We start from the raw sequence: 13,260 nt of genomic DNA on the forward strand, positions 1-13,260 counted from the left end.
TATATAGGTATATATATGTTTAACATATATAGGTATATATATGTTTAACATATATAGGTATATATATGTTTAACGCATATATACATATATGTATGTGTGTATGTATTTGTTATATATTGAAATATATATATCTGTTATATACACACATACATACATGTTATATACACACATACATACACACACACACACAATAGGAAACTCCTAATCTGGTACAGAGATAAATATATTCTGCCAAACAGAATGCTGTGACAAACTGGCATTTATTAAGATAGGCTCTTTACCAGTAATTATTCTTGAACCAAAGAATGACACTTTATTATCTGCTCTACAAAATAATGTCCACCTGAGAGCCAACTTTAAGCTTGGCCTGGTGTCCTACGTGTCTGCAAAAAACCCCCATGTTTTCTAATTACTTCACAGCTTATAAATGAAACAGACTCTTCAGAAACCTATGCAGCTATATGTGCACCAGAACTTCATCACCCTGGGGGAGGAACCACAAAAACTCAGCCCTATAATAGAAGGCACTGTCCTATGAATAAGCTAAAAATTAATTCTGTATCTGCATTTTAAAAAGGACACACTACCTCAAGTAAGATTTGTTATTTTCTCATTTTACAGCAAGAAGTTTTTTTTTTTTCTTTATGATAGTCCATCAAAAATGAATAGAGACCAAGTGGTCATTCTAACATTTGGACCAAAGCCAGGTCAGATCTGAAGGCAATGCAGAAAGGAGGCAGGAATGTGGGCCACACACCTGAAACACTAGGTCATTATCCTCCTTATAACACACCAGAAGGTAGTTCCCTGCCCAAAAGATAAACTCCAGACTCAGCTTAAGATGCACAGCCCTTAAAATTTTAACCTCAGACAACCTTTCCTCCTTTATTTAGTAAGAAAAATTATAGCTATTAACCTATTCTTATTGTTCCATAATATCAGTCTCTTGTATAAGCTACAATCAGTTCGGAATTGCTGCTGAGTTCCAAAGAGCATGTAAGTGTCCAAGGCACTCCACAAACCAAGCAGTTGTCAAAAGGGATTTCAGTAAACACTACTCTCTAGACAGATACCTTTCCAAAGGATTAACACTATGAGTCAGAAAATAGTTACCATTAACTACAGTGGTGGGATCGAATTTAACAACGTAATAATCCCTAAAGGAAAACACACTGCCTCCTTCTCATCTGTCGCTTGTCCATATGAAAAGTAGCAACATCTGGCAGACAAGGGCAGCCTCAGAATGGGCTCTGGGGGACGGCACAGATTCCCACACACTGGACTTCCTCTGACTGGCTGATGGCAGGGATCCTGGCTTTAGGCATGAGTATCTTTCTTTCTTTGCATCTTCCTACAATTTACAGTTTTTGTATAAATACAATGACTTATTTATTTATTTATTTATTTTTTTGAAATGGAGTCTCATGCTTTGTCGCCCAGGCTGGAGTACAGTGGCGCGGTCTCGGCTCACTGCAACCTCTGCCTCCCAGGCTCAAGTGATTCTCCTGTCTCAGCCTCCTGAGTACCTGTGATTACAGGCAGCTGCCATCATGCCTGGCTAATTTTTTGTATTTTTAGTAGAGATGGGGTTTCACTGTGTTGGCCAGGCTGGTCTCGAACTCCTGACCTCAGGTGATCTGCCCACCTCGGCCTTCCAAAGTGCTGGAATTACAGGCGTGAGCCACCATGCCTGGCCTACAATGATTTTTTTAAAGTTTCTATTTTGCCATTTTAATATATAACTTTTATAGAAAAAAAATGTTTCTCTGAGAAGCAGTTTCTCAATTAACCTGGATAAACATATCTACTAAGACCATGAAGCCATAAACAGATAGCAATGTCCGTCACAGGGGAAAATTGAACACAGTGGTGCTGCATAATGACATTTCCATTAACAACAGACAGCATCTGCAACAGTGGTCCCATAAGGTTATAATGGAGTTGAACAATTCCTATCACCTAGTGACAATCTAACTGTTGGAACGTTGTAGCGCAATGCATCACTTGCATGTGGTGTTGCTGGCGTATACTAACCTACTGCAGTGCCAGTCGTAGAAAAGTCTAGCACATTCAATTACATACAGTATGTAGTACTTGATATAATAATAAATGACTATGTTACTGGTTTATGTATTTACTCCACTACCCTTTTTACTACTGCAGTGCCAGTCGTAGAAAAGTCTAGCACATTCAATTACATACAGTATGTAGTACTTGATATAATAATAAATGACTATGTTATTGGTTTATGTATTTACTCCACTACCCTTTTTACTACTGCAGTGCCAGTCGTAGAAATGTCTAGCACATTCAATTACATACAGTATGTAGTACTTGATATAATAATAAATGACTATGTTACTGGTTTATGTATTTACTCCACTACCCTTTTTATCATTATTTTAGAGTGTACACCTACTTATGCAGAAAAAAAATAAGTTAATTGTAAAACAGTCCTTCAGGAGGACTCCAGAAGAAGGAATTGTTATCATAGACAACAGCTCCATGCATGTTACTGCCCCCGAATCCCTTCCGGTGGGACAAGATGTGGAGGTGGATGACAGGGATAAGGATGATCCTGACCCTGTGCAGCCCAAGGCTAATGTGTGTGTGTTTGTGTCTTCATTTTTAACCAAAAAGTTTAAAGAAAAAAAAAAAAGAGAAAACTTATAGAATAAGGATATAAAGAAAATATTTTTGTACAGCTATACAACATGTTTTCAGCTACATGTTATTACAAAGAGTGAAAAACTTAAAAAAAGTTTATAAAGTAAAAAAGTTACAGTAAGCTAAAATTAATTTATTACTGAAGTATTTTTAGAATAAATTTAGTGTAGCCTAAGTGTACAATATTTACAAAGTCTATAGTACTGTACAGTAATGTTTTAGGCCTTCACTTTTACTTGCCACTTACTCACTGACTCACCCAGAGAAACTTCCAGTCCTGTGAGCTCCATTCATGGTAAGTGCCCCACACAGGTGGACCCTTTTTTTAGTATTTTATACAGTATTTCTACCATCCCTTTTCTGTGTTTAGATGTGTTCAGATACACACATACTTTTCTGTTACAAGATTCTCTTACGCCTAGAGATTCAGTACAGTAGCATGCTGTATAGGTTTGCAGCCTAGGAACAACAGGCCATACCCATATAGCTTAGGGTATGAAGCTATACAGGTGTATAATACACTGTACCATCCAGGTTTGTGTAATCACTCTATGATGTTCATACGATGACAAAATTGCCCAATGGGAGATTTCTCAGAACATATCCTAGTCGTTAACTGATGCATGACTGTATATCATATATTAGCTCTAAAAACCAAACCTGTAAGTGAATTGACAAAAGTTGCCATAGATCCTAACAGCCTTTGAGAGGGATGGGGGGCAGACAGAACTTGGCACACTTCAGCCGTTCACAGCTCCCAATCAACCAGTTAGGATGCTGGTGCCATATAATTAGGAGAGAAAGCTAAATCACCAAGGACTCAGCCAAAAGCAAACCATGGTGGTGAGGAGGAAGGTGAAGGAAAAGGGTGGTGTGCAACACAGTGGGACACCTTGCCTTATTCTCCATGTTTTTTGAGGCTGGTCCTGAGAAGTTTAAGAGAGAAAGACTCAGAAGCATGCATTGGAGGCCAGTTTTCTTATGGTCCCAGCGATGGTGGCTCTTGTGATGCCTGGATGGGGAGGGAAAGCCTGGAAAAGTCAGGTGGTGACTTCAGTCAAGGGGGCGGGGGGATGTGCTGACACCCACCTCTGGCTTTGTCAGCTTCCTGAAACAGAAACGGTGTGGGCAGCTGCCAAGGGGCCTGCCGCTCAGCCTCTATCTCCACGACCCCTTGGGACTCGGTGCACTCAGACCTTCCTATCTCCCTTTGGCACAGGCACCAACCTCATGCCCATTCTTCCTCTCCTGACCATCATATCGTGGGTGTTGAGCAGGACAGGCAGGTATGACTGGACACTTTTTTTGCAGGCAGCAGGGAGTGAAGGCTTGAAAACCTCTATTTCCCATGCTGCATTCCTGACTGAATGAAGAGCCAAATCACAGCCTCAAAATTCTATATTGGGTGAGAAAAGGCAAACCTTGCCAGCAATATTCTCCCACTGCAAGCTACCTTCAGATGCAGTGTTTGTGCTAAATGAGTGAAATGAGATGTCAACAAAAGTCCCTACTAGAAAACAAACTGCCAAACACCTCCAATTCCCATGGGGGGTTTGATAGGCTCTCTGACAATCACTGAAGTCCCATCTGAAAAATGCATTTTGGTAGGTTTACGGGTTGACTTAAAGTCTTGAGATACTGATGTGGTTTTCTGAAATGTGTTGTTTCTATAGATTGTGAAGGTGATTGTCAGAGAGCATCTTGAATCCCCCATGGGAATTGGAGGAGTTTAGATAAATCCAAACTGAGGGATGGTCTACAAAATCTCTGACATCCTTTTAAGAGTGTCAAGGTCATGAAAAAAGAGGAAAGGCTGAGGAACTGTCACAGATTAGAAGCCAAGAATAAGTGACAATTAAATGCAAAGTGGGGAAACTGGATCAGAAAAAGGATCCTGGAACAGAAAAAAGACATTAAGCAGAAAAACGGGTGAAATTCAAATACTGTGTGCACTTTATAGTGGTGTACTAGCACTAATTGATTCATTTTGATCATTATACTACAGCCATACAAGATGTTAACAAAAGAGGAAGCTGGGTAAAGTGTATTCATGAATTCTGTACTATTTTGCAACTCTTAGGTAAGCCCAAAATTACTTCAAATTTTAAAATGAAAATGTAATCGTGGTATATTGGATAATTATCTCACCTTAGAGTGATCAAGAAAGAGAAAAGAAACCTGGGAATCTCCTTTTCTAGCAGGGAAGGAAACAGTCATAAGACTGTGAGTGTCAGTGACTAAAAAGGACAAACATGAACCAATGCCCATCAGTCCAGCCCAGGACTCCGCTAGCACACTCTGGGCTACTGGAGCCTTTTTTATTGAGCCACTTTTAGAGGTGATTTTTCTCCAGCCAAGTGTCCTAGCTTAAAATTACAAGCATGAATAATATCCATAAATTAAAAGTTTTTCTTCCTTCTGAAAATGCATTTCAGAGGAGAGTTTGGGAGTTTTGCTCATTTGGAGTATTTCCCCCAACAGAGGGGCTGAGATTGGGTTGGGGTGAATGTGAGCTGACTCCTGCTGTGTTCAGAATTGGATATACCGTGAGCTTTGGGAGAAGCAGTTAGGTGGGGGGCTCTGAGGGTGGGCACTCAGGCTGGGAAGGAGCACAGCCCCTCAGTAATAAGGATCAAGGCCCCAGAGTGAAACTGGGCCACCCGGGCAGTGAACTGTGGTAAATGTGGGCACGCTGCATAGCAGACATTCCCGACATTAATCTGGGAATCCTGAGCTCTGCTTGTTGCTTGGTCACTTCCTGATGATCTCAGGCAACTCACTAAGAAGCTTTGTCTGGACCTGTGTTCTCCTCTATAAAACAGAAATTTGGACTGGGCTGTGTGCTTCCCCTATACTGTTCTCCAGCTACTTCTGGATGAAGAGGAAGGGAATGGAGGTCTTGAAAAGTGGAAGAGACACGCTGGTAAGTAGAGAGCTGGCATTCCAACCCAGGTAGTCAGCTCCAAAGCACACATCCTTAATCAGATGCCACACCGGCTCCCAAGGCCAATGCTGCCCCAAGCCTGGATGATGGATGGCACCCATAGGCTGCAGCCCTGGCTGACACCCTGACTGCCCCCTCATGAGAGCCCCAAAACTGGGTTTGGTGGGATACTGCACACTCAATATACCATTATCCTTTCGTTCTTACCTTGACGCTGAGAGGTGGACATTATTATGGAGATACAGAGATCTTAGGTGGCTTGCTCAAGGTTACCTAGATACAAGGTGATGAAACAGGGCTTTGACCCTAGTTTTTGTTCGTGACTCCAAGGCCATATGCTTATTGATTGAGGGGAACAAGTATGATTTCAGATCCTCTCCTAGAATTCAGTTCTGAACAAAGCAACAACTCTCAGCAGGAGGCCACTATGGTAGTCAGACTGGCAGGCTGCTGCAGTTCCTCCTGAGGAATCTTTGCTATTGCTTCCCCACCATGAGTCTAGAAGAGGAATCCTGTGGCTCTATCTGCTTGCTGAAATTCAGACACAGAATAGTATGTTGACACACTTCTCTACTAACATAGCAATCTACCAAAACAGGATACACATTTATGTGACAGCAACTGCTTTTCCTGAGCTGCACCCCATGCTGGTCCCATGTTCTTCTCTAAGTCCCGCAGCCATCTGTTGAATGACTCAATCTTGAAATTTGTCAGGAATCAACAATAAATTTAATGGCTTGTACAAAAGTCAACTTTCCCCCCCTTTGAAAATGAAGACACTGCTTGACAACCATTTTATGTTATCTTTTGCACTCATGCAACAGAGACAGCAAGACTAGTTATCGTGCAATGAACCTGTTCTGATAATCTGAAAGAGTATCTAAAAAAAGAGGATTAAAAAAAAGACAGTTAAGGTCTAATATCTAATTTGTCATCTTAATATTATCACGATGTAGATTTAATATATGTAACTATTCATAGTATCCTTTTTACTGGCAATACTAACCAAAATTATTTAAATACATATAAACATATATTTATATACACACACATATATACACACACTATATATGGTGTGTGTATACATACATATGCATAAGGGTGTATGTGTGTGTATGTACATATATATATATATATATATATAAAATATACATCCTATAAGAGTACCATCAGCAGTTAGAATTAAAAGGGTTTAGGAAGAGAAGTGGGAGGTAGAAGAAGAGCAGAATAGAAATATGGCATTTACTTCATAACATCTTCCTCAATACCGAACCTTCAAACAGCCACAAAAAATTATCGAGTACTGGCCAGGAGCAGTGGCTCACGCCTATAATTCCAGCACTTTGGGAGGCCGAGGCAGATGGATTGCTTGAGCTTAGGAGTTCAAAACCAGCCTGGGCAACATGGTGAAACTCTGTCTCTATAGAAGAATACAAAAATTAGCTGGGCAGGGTGGCATGCGCCTATAGCCCCAACTACTTGGGAAGCTAAAGTGGAAGGATCACTTGAGCCTGGAAGGTGGAGGTTGCAGTGAGCCGAGAACACGCCACTGCACTCTAGCCTGGGTGACGGGGTGAGACCCTGTCTCAAAAAAAAAAAAAATTATTGAGTACCTACAGGACTTGAGTACCTACAGAACTTGATAGTCCATAATATCCAGTCAGCTGTCATCTTTAAATATGTGATTTTTTCCTTAAATCTTTAACTTTTTCAACAGCAGCTACTTGACTATCAAGAAAACATCTTGATTTCAAATCATCTGCAAGATTTCATAATTCACTTTTCATGAGGCACTTAAAGTCATTTGGGGTAGCACCAAATTAAGTTGTTACTCTACATTCATTTAGTAGGTATTTATTTTTTTAAATAAAGGAAAACGAGTCAGGTTTGCTACAGAGATGAGTTGTAAAGTCTGAGCCAAATTATTCGGCAGTATCCAAACACCTGGCCGCCACAAATGACTACTTTAACGTATTTCTAATGAGGGCTGGATTCAGACCAAGATGAAGACACTTAACCCATTAAGTAAAGTTTCTTCAAGTTTTCTTAAAAGATCACAAATTTGTAATATTAGCATGAAGGAATAAGCCAAATAACTTCATTTTTTTTCTAACAGAAATGTTAGCTGCAGATCAGACCCAGAAAATACAGCAAGTTTTTTGGCTGGGCGCAGTGGCTCAGGTCTGTAATCCCAGCACTTTGGGAGGCCAAGACAGGAGGATTGCTTGAGGCCAGGAGTTTGAGAACAGCCTGGGCAACACAGGGAGACCCCTATCTCTACAAAAAAAATGTTAAAATTATCTGGGTGTGGTAGTGCGAGCCTGTGGTCCCAGCTACTTGAGAGGCTGAGGTGGGAGGATCCCTTGAGTCTGGGAGATCAAGACTGCAGTGAGCCATGGTCACACCACTGCACTCCAGCCTGGGTGACAGAGCAAGCCCCTGTCTCAAAAACAACAGCAAAAAAACCACCCAGAAGACAATAACAAAAAGAAAATACAGCATTTTTAAAATAGTGAGCTCTATGCTTTTAAAACTCCTCAACTGGAGCTGCCTAAATGAAGAATAGGCCCTTTACAAATCCCTGTCTCTGGAGAGTTTAAGCTGAGGTTAGATTGGTCCTGGGATTCCTGCAGTAGTGAAAACGCTCTGCCTCCAATGCTACGACAAGAGGACTGCCATGCACAATCATGAGTGGAGAAGAAAAGGCAGAGTGAATGAAGGCTAAGAGTGGCACCTCACCTCTCACCCAATTCAATTGTGTAATGCAAACCTTGATGCACATAGCAAATTGGAATTCAGAACCCACAAGTCTAACTCCAGAGTCAATCATTTGTTAGGTTAACAATTACTCAAAACATAAAACTACATATTTTCAGAGGTGAGGGAGACCTGGCTCTACACCCTCATTTACATTTGTCAGCAATAACTTATTGAGCACCTACTAAATGCCAGACCCTGTGCCGGATCCTTTCCAGGCACAATTTCTTATTAGAATTCATGTGCCTTTTCTAATATTATTCCTATTTTGATGGAGGAATTTGAGACTCAGAATGTCCAGCAAATTGCCCAAAGGTCACCGGAAATGGCAGAGGCAGGATTTGAACCCACACTCCACATTCATTACCACCACAGAGCACCACTCCCATTTCATAGATGACCTGGGGCAGGCTAGTTATGGACAGGTTCCAGCAGAGTCCAGCCAGTAGACTTTCTAGTACCCCAGGCAGCGTTTTGCTACACATCACAGAAGCAGCTGCAATGACTGTTGAGGCTGCTTGGCTGGCAGAAATGGAAGGAAAAAGAAAACGAAGCAGCTGACCAAATGTTCCTTCTGACTGACCATGGAGCTGCGAGCTCTCAGTTGTCTGCCAGCTTCCGGCTGGCCAACAGAGAGAAGCATGTCCACCACGAGAGAGTAGCAGCCAACACACAGTCCCTCTACACTCGTTCATCCTGACTACCAAGCAAGCCGACACACACAATGCAGTAGGATATTCCCTGCACACCTTCTCAGTGCCTTAACTTGCCACCACAATCACACCCGCAGCTGCCTTCCTTCCTGATAGACAAGGTGCTTGCCCATGAGCACTTCTCATCAGTGATTAAACTCTGCTCAGACATGTTTTGACCACAGCTGTGCGTGCAGTCCACGTGCAGTGAGGCCTGCTGTGTGATCTGTGAGCCCCCATTTTTAGCAGCCAGGTAGGAGGCTTCCTGAGGGTCACTCAACAGTCCTTGGGTAGAAGCCACGGCAGGTGCAGACAACTGGACAGCTTCCGTGTTTAAGGATATCAGCACTTAACACAGGGAGGCAGGCGGACTAACTTGCACCTGCACCTCCAGAAGGCAATGGAAAGAAAACAATTCCACCGGGATGACAGCTTCCAGCCCTTGACCTGGTGCTAAAAACAGGGGCCAGGAAGCCCAGCACAGCACTTTCCCTACTCCCCAACACACTCCTGCCTATTCTCCAGATCAGGACAATTCAGGCCTGAGTGTGACCCGAATTTGAGCTCTCAAATCCAAAGAGCTCCGAGAAACCTCACTCACAGCGCCAAAACCATTCCATACCAGGGATGGAGGCGCAAGTCCTTCCTGGCCCTTCTCCCCGGAAAACCCAAATAAAGGACGAGGTCTCTCAGGTCTTCCCTTGCCCTAAACACACACGCACTCCTCACACACAACATACACACTTGCTGACCCCACACCCGTGCACACTTCATCCCATACACACGTGAACACTTATTTGCTCACCCCAGCAGGCTAGCCGGCCCCCACAAGGGACAACTACCAAGTCGCACACCTGCACACCTGCCCCCAAGTGTATAGCCACTTGCTCCCCCCACCCCGCGTTCCAGCCCCCACTACACCTGCCCCAGCGCACAGGCTCGGGCTCGCCCTCCACCCCGCCCCGCCGCCTACCCCCAACTCCTGCTCCCCGCTCTCCTGCCCCACGCGCCCCGAGCCCCGCACCCCGCGCCCCGCCGCCCTCCTCACTCACCGGCGCCGGCGCCCGCCGTCCCGCGCCGCCCCGCGGCCTGGGGCCCCGCCGCCCCGCTCCGGCCCGCGGCTCCTGGGTTGGCCCGACCCCGCAGCCGCCGCTTCCCGTCACGTGGGGCGGCCGCCAGGCGCTGGCGGAGGGCGGGAGCGCAGCGGTCCCCGCGCCGCCCGCCGGCCCGCGGGCCCTGCCGCCTGGCTCCGAGCACAGGCCGAGACGGGCCCTGCTCCGGGCCTCGGCGTCCCCCTCCGTGTACCGGGGCCACGACACGGCCCGCCTCGCGGGGCGGCCGGCGGGCGGAAGGTGTTCATTCGGGGGGCGCTGAGGCCGCCGGACCTGGGCGAGAGCGTGGTCTGCGCCAGCTGTGCAAGCCGTGGGGCTGAGGTCGCTTCTCCGCCCCCGCCGCTGCGGGGAGCGTCAGGGAAGCCGGGCTTTGCCTGGATCGCTCGCCACCCAGTTTCTGTCACCTACACAGGAGGAGGAGGGCGCTCGGGAAATACCTGCTGAATGAATGAATGAATAAATGAATGAATGAATGAATCCTGGGAAATGCTTGGGCCCGCGGCCGCCTGACCATGCGGGCTGGAGGATCAGACGTGCCCCACCAGGAGCCGAAGGCACGGTTGGGATGCGCAGCTCTCCCACGAGGCCCATAGCTCCCCAGGGCCCTAGGGATTCACTGGGACCCCTGACTGGCAGAGTCCACCTGCTTGATACACTTATTTGAGAAGGGAGGCCTGGGACTATCTTACTCCTTTTAGGAAAACCCAACTGTAGCTGCTCTTCCTTTGGTTCAGGCCGCAATGAAGAATTGTAGGTTACATGAATCCATGAACCCCTCTTCAGTATACAAAGTCCAATTTCATGACGAAAGAATTGGAAAGCTCCCTCCAGAGTTGTCAGTATTCAATTATTAGCATATAAAAAGTCAAATTTTCCCAGTGATTTTCAGACTTTAGAACGTGCTAGTGACCTGTGGCCTCAGCTTTCTTCCAGCCACTCTGAGTATTGTAAAACAAAGATATTATCCCAACCCTGAAGGCAGATACCAGATTGTACGCCATGGTCTTCTGTTTCAAAGGGATAAAAAAAGAAAAGAAACTGGCCAAAAAAAAAAAAAAAAAAAACCAACAATCTTCCTGTGACTTGTCCTCCACCCTTACCCTAGTGTGACTCATGGCCACATAAATGCCCCATCCCCAGTGGTGCTTCAGCTCTGACCCAGTGGAACCAGTGTCACCGGCTCAGCCTCCAGGTAGGGGACTGGCTTCCCAGGAGTGTAAAGCTCTGACCAGCAATTGAGCTTCAAGGGCAAGCAGCAGTGAATGGACCTTCAAGTCTAAGGTGGCCAACAGCTAGTGGAGCCAGGGATTGGGAAGGTACAAGAGCAAATCCAGTCTCCTCATTTTACCCAGGTTCACAGAGACTATGTGACTTGTCATCAACTAATTACTGGCTCAGGTGGGCCTAGAATTCACCCTTGTGCTTTTGTTTTGCATCTTAGTCCTCTAGCAGATCACATCACAGAGAGCTGCACAAGACTAGTTACAGAGGTGATATCTACTGACTGCCAGACAGTGACTTCAGAAACTGCTAGTGACTGAGCAATGAAGTAGACGCTATTAATTTACTTAATAGCGTCAAAGAATTAATTTAATTCTTTAAGGCAAAGAAAGATGAATGACTTCCTGTGTTAATTCACTTAGGAAAATATAAATAAAAAAATTTAAAAAGGTGACTTGTCCCAAACTCCATGCTAGTAAGAAAGAGCAACAATAAGAATCCAGAATTCAGCAACAGTGATTATTTTTATATAAAGTTGTTTTGAATGAATAGTTTATGAACAATCTTTTGTGTTCTACTTTAGATGATCCAGGAGTGAAAATGTATAACAAGAGATAATTCAGATAAAATTTATGAAAGGATTTATCACAGGATTCTTACAATGGCAAGCTCCATATTATTCCATCTAGAAACATCTGTTCTTTCTGAAACTTGATGAGAAGTCTGTGTCACAAATGACAGGCACCTCCATGTAAATGCCTGTACCATAAATGCGCAAATATGTGCACAGGCCAAATTCCTTATGTTGTTTCTATTGGTTACATTTAAGAAGAAGTATCAACCATATGGCTTTCAAAACAATTATTAACTTCATTTTTTTAATATTTATTAAATATTCCTTGGGCCCATACCAAGCGTTACTTTACAGAATGTGAAAAAGATATGCGCCAATGAGAACGATTAATGAAGACTGAGTTGCATCGATATAACTGAATATTTTCATAGTTGCTGTTTACTCTCAAAACTTAGTATTTTTATGCTTACACATACTCTGTGCTTCTCACTTTCTCACTGGGTATACGCTTGGGAGGGCACGGATTGTGTCTATGCTCTCTGCTGTAGCTTTCTGCATGTAGAAAACACTCAACCAATTTTTAAAAATTCTTGATGCTCAATATTGAAATATTAACCAGATTACTTTTTTCTTTTTTTAGACAGACTCTTTTGCCCAGGCTGGAGTGCAGTGGTACAATCTTCTCAGCTCACTGCAACCTCTACCTCCCAGGTTCAAGCAATTCTCCTGCCTCAGCCTCCTAAGTATCTGCGACTACAGGCATGCACCACCACGCAGGGCTAATTTTTGTATTTTTAGTAGAGACATGGTTTTACCATATTGAACAGGCTGGTCTTGAACTCCTGACCTCAAGTGATCCACCCACCTCGGCTTCCCAAGGTGCTGGGATTACAGGCATGAGCAACCACATCTGGCCTTTAGTACTAAGATTCCATTATTCTAATATATAAGCTGTTTAGGAGCACACATGTAGGATGGTTGGTGTCATTTTAGAAGATAAGCAAAGAAAGGTTACATTTTTGATTTTTTTAAAGCAACAGCTTACTATGTGCCATGTTTTAAGAGCTTTTACATGTAATAGCTCATTTAATCACATATACACACACATTCATATACTTGTAATCTAGCTTCAGTAAAATAAACTTTTTTGAACTATTGTTCAATCAACTATTTCTTTAGCAGCTCCTATGTGCCAGGTACTATGCCAGAGACTTCAGCAGATACTGAAATGAGGAAGACAGTCTCTACCCTCAAGAGTTTAACGTGCAATGGTTTATAAGGTAGAGTTGGTAG

At 43.9% G+C, this 13,260-nt stretch overlaps 1 protein-coding gene across 2 annotated transcripts in view; it reads right to left on the bottom strand.

Annotated features, from left to right (window-relative positions):
- TGFBRAP1 (transforming growth factor beta receptor associated protein 1) overlaps positions 1 to 10,551 on the bottom strand; it is a 64,609-nt gene extending 54,058 nt beyond the window's left edge. Inside the window, exon 1 of one of the 2 annotated variants that reach the window (XM_054476609.2) lies at positions 10,113 to 10,551. The gene's annotated coding sequence lies outside the window, so the exon portion shown is untranslated. The remainder of the gene's footprint in view (positions 1 to 10,112) is intronic. The other variant, XM_054476610.2, reaches the window with a different exon arrangement.
- Positions 10,552 to 13,260: the final 2,709 nt, after the last annotated feature.

The sequence above is a fragment of the Pongo pygmaeus genome, chromosome 12, assembly GCF_028885625.2.
Source record: "Pongo pygmaeus isolate AG05252 chromosome 12, NHGRI_mPonPyg2-v2.0_pri, whole genome shotgun sequence".
NCBI classification, from domain to species: Eukaryota; Metazoa; Chordata; class Mammalia; order Primates; family Hominidae; genus Pongo; species Pongo pygmaeus.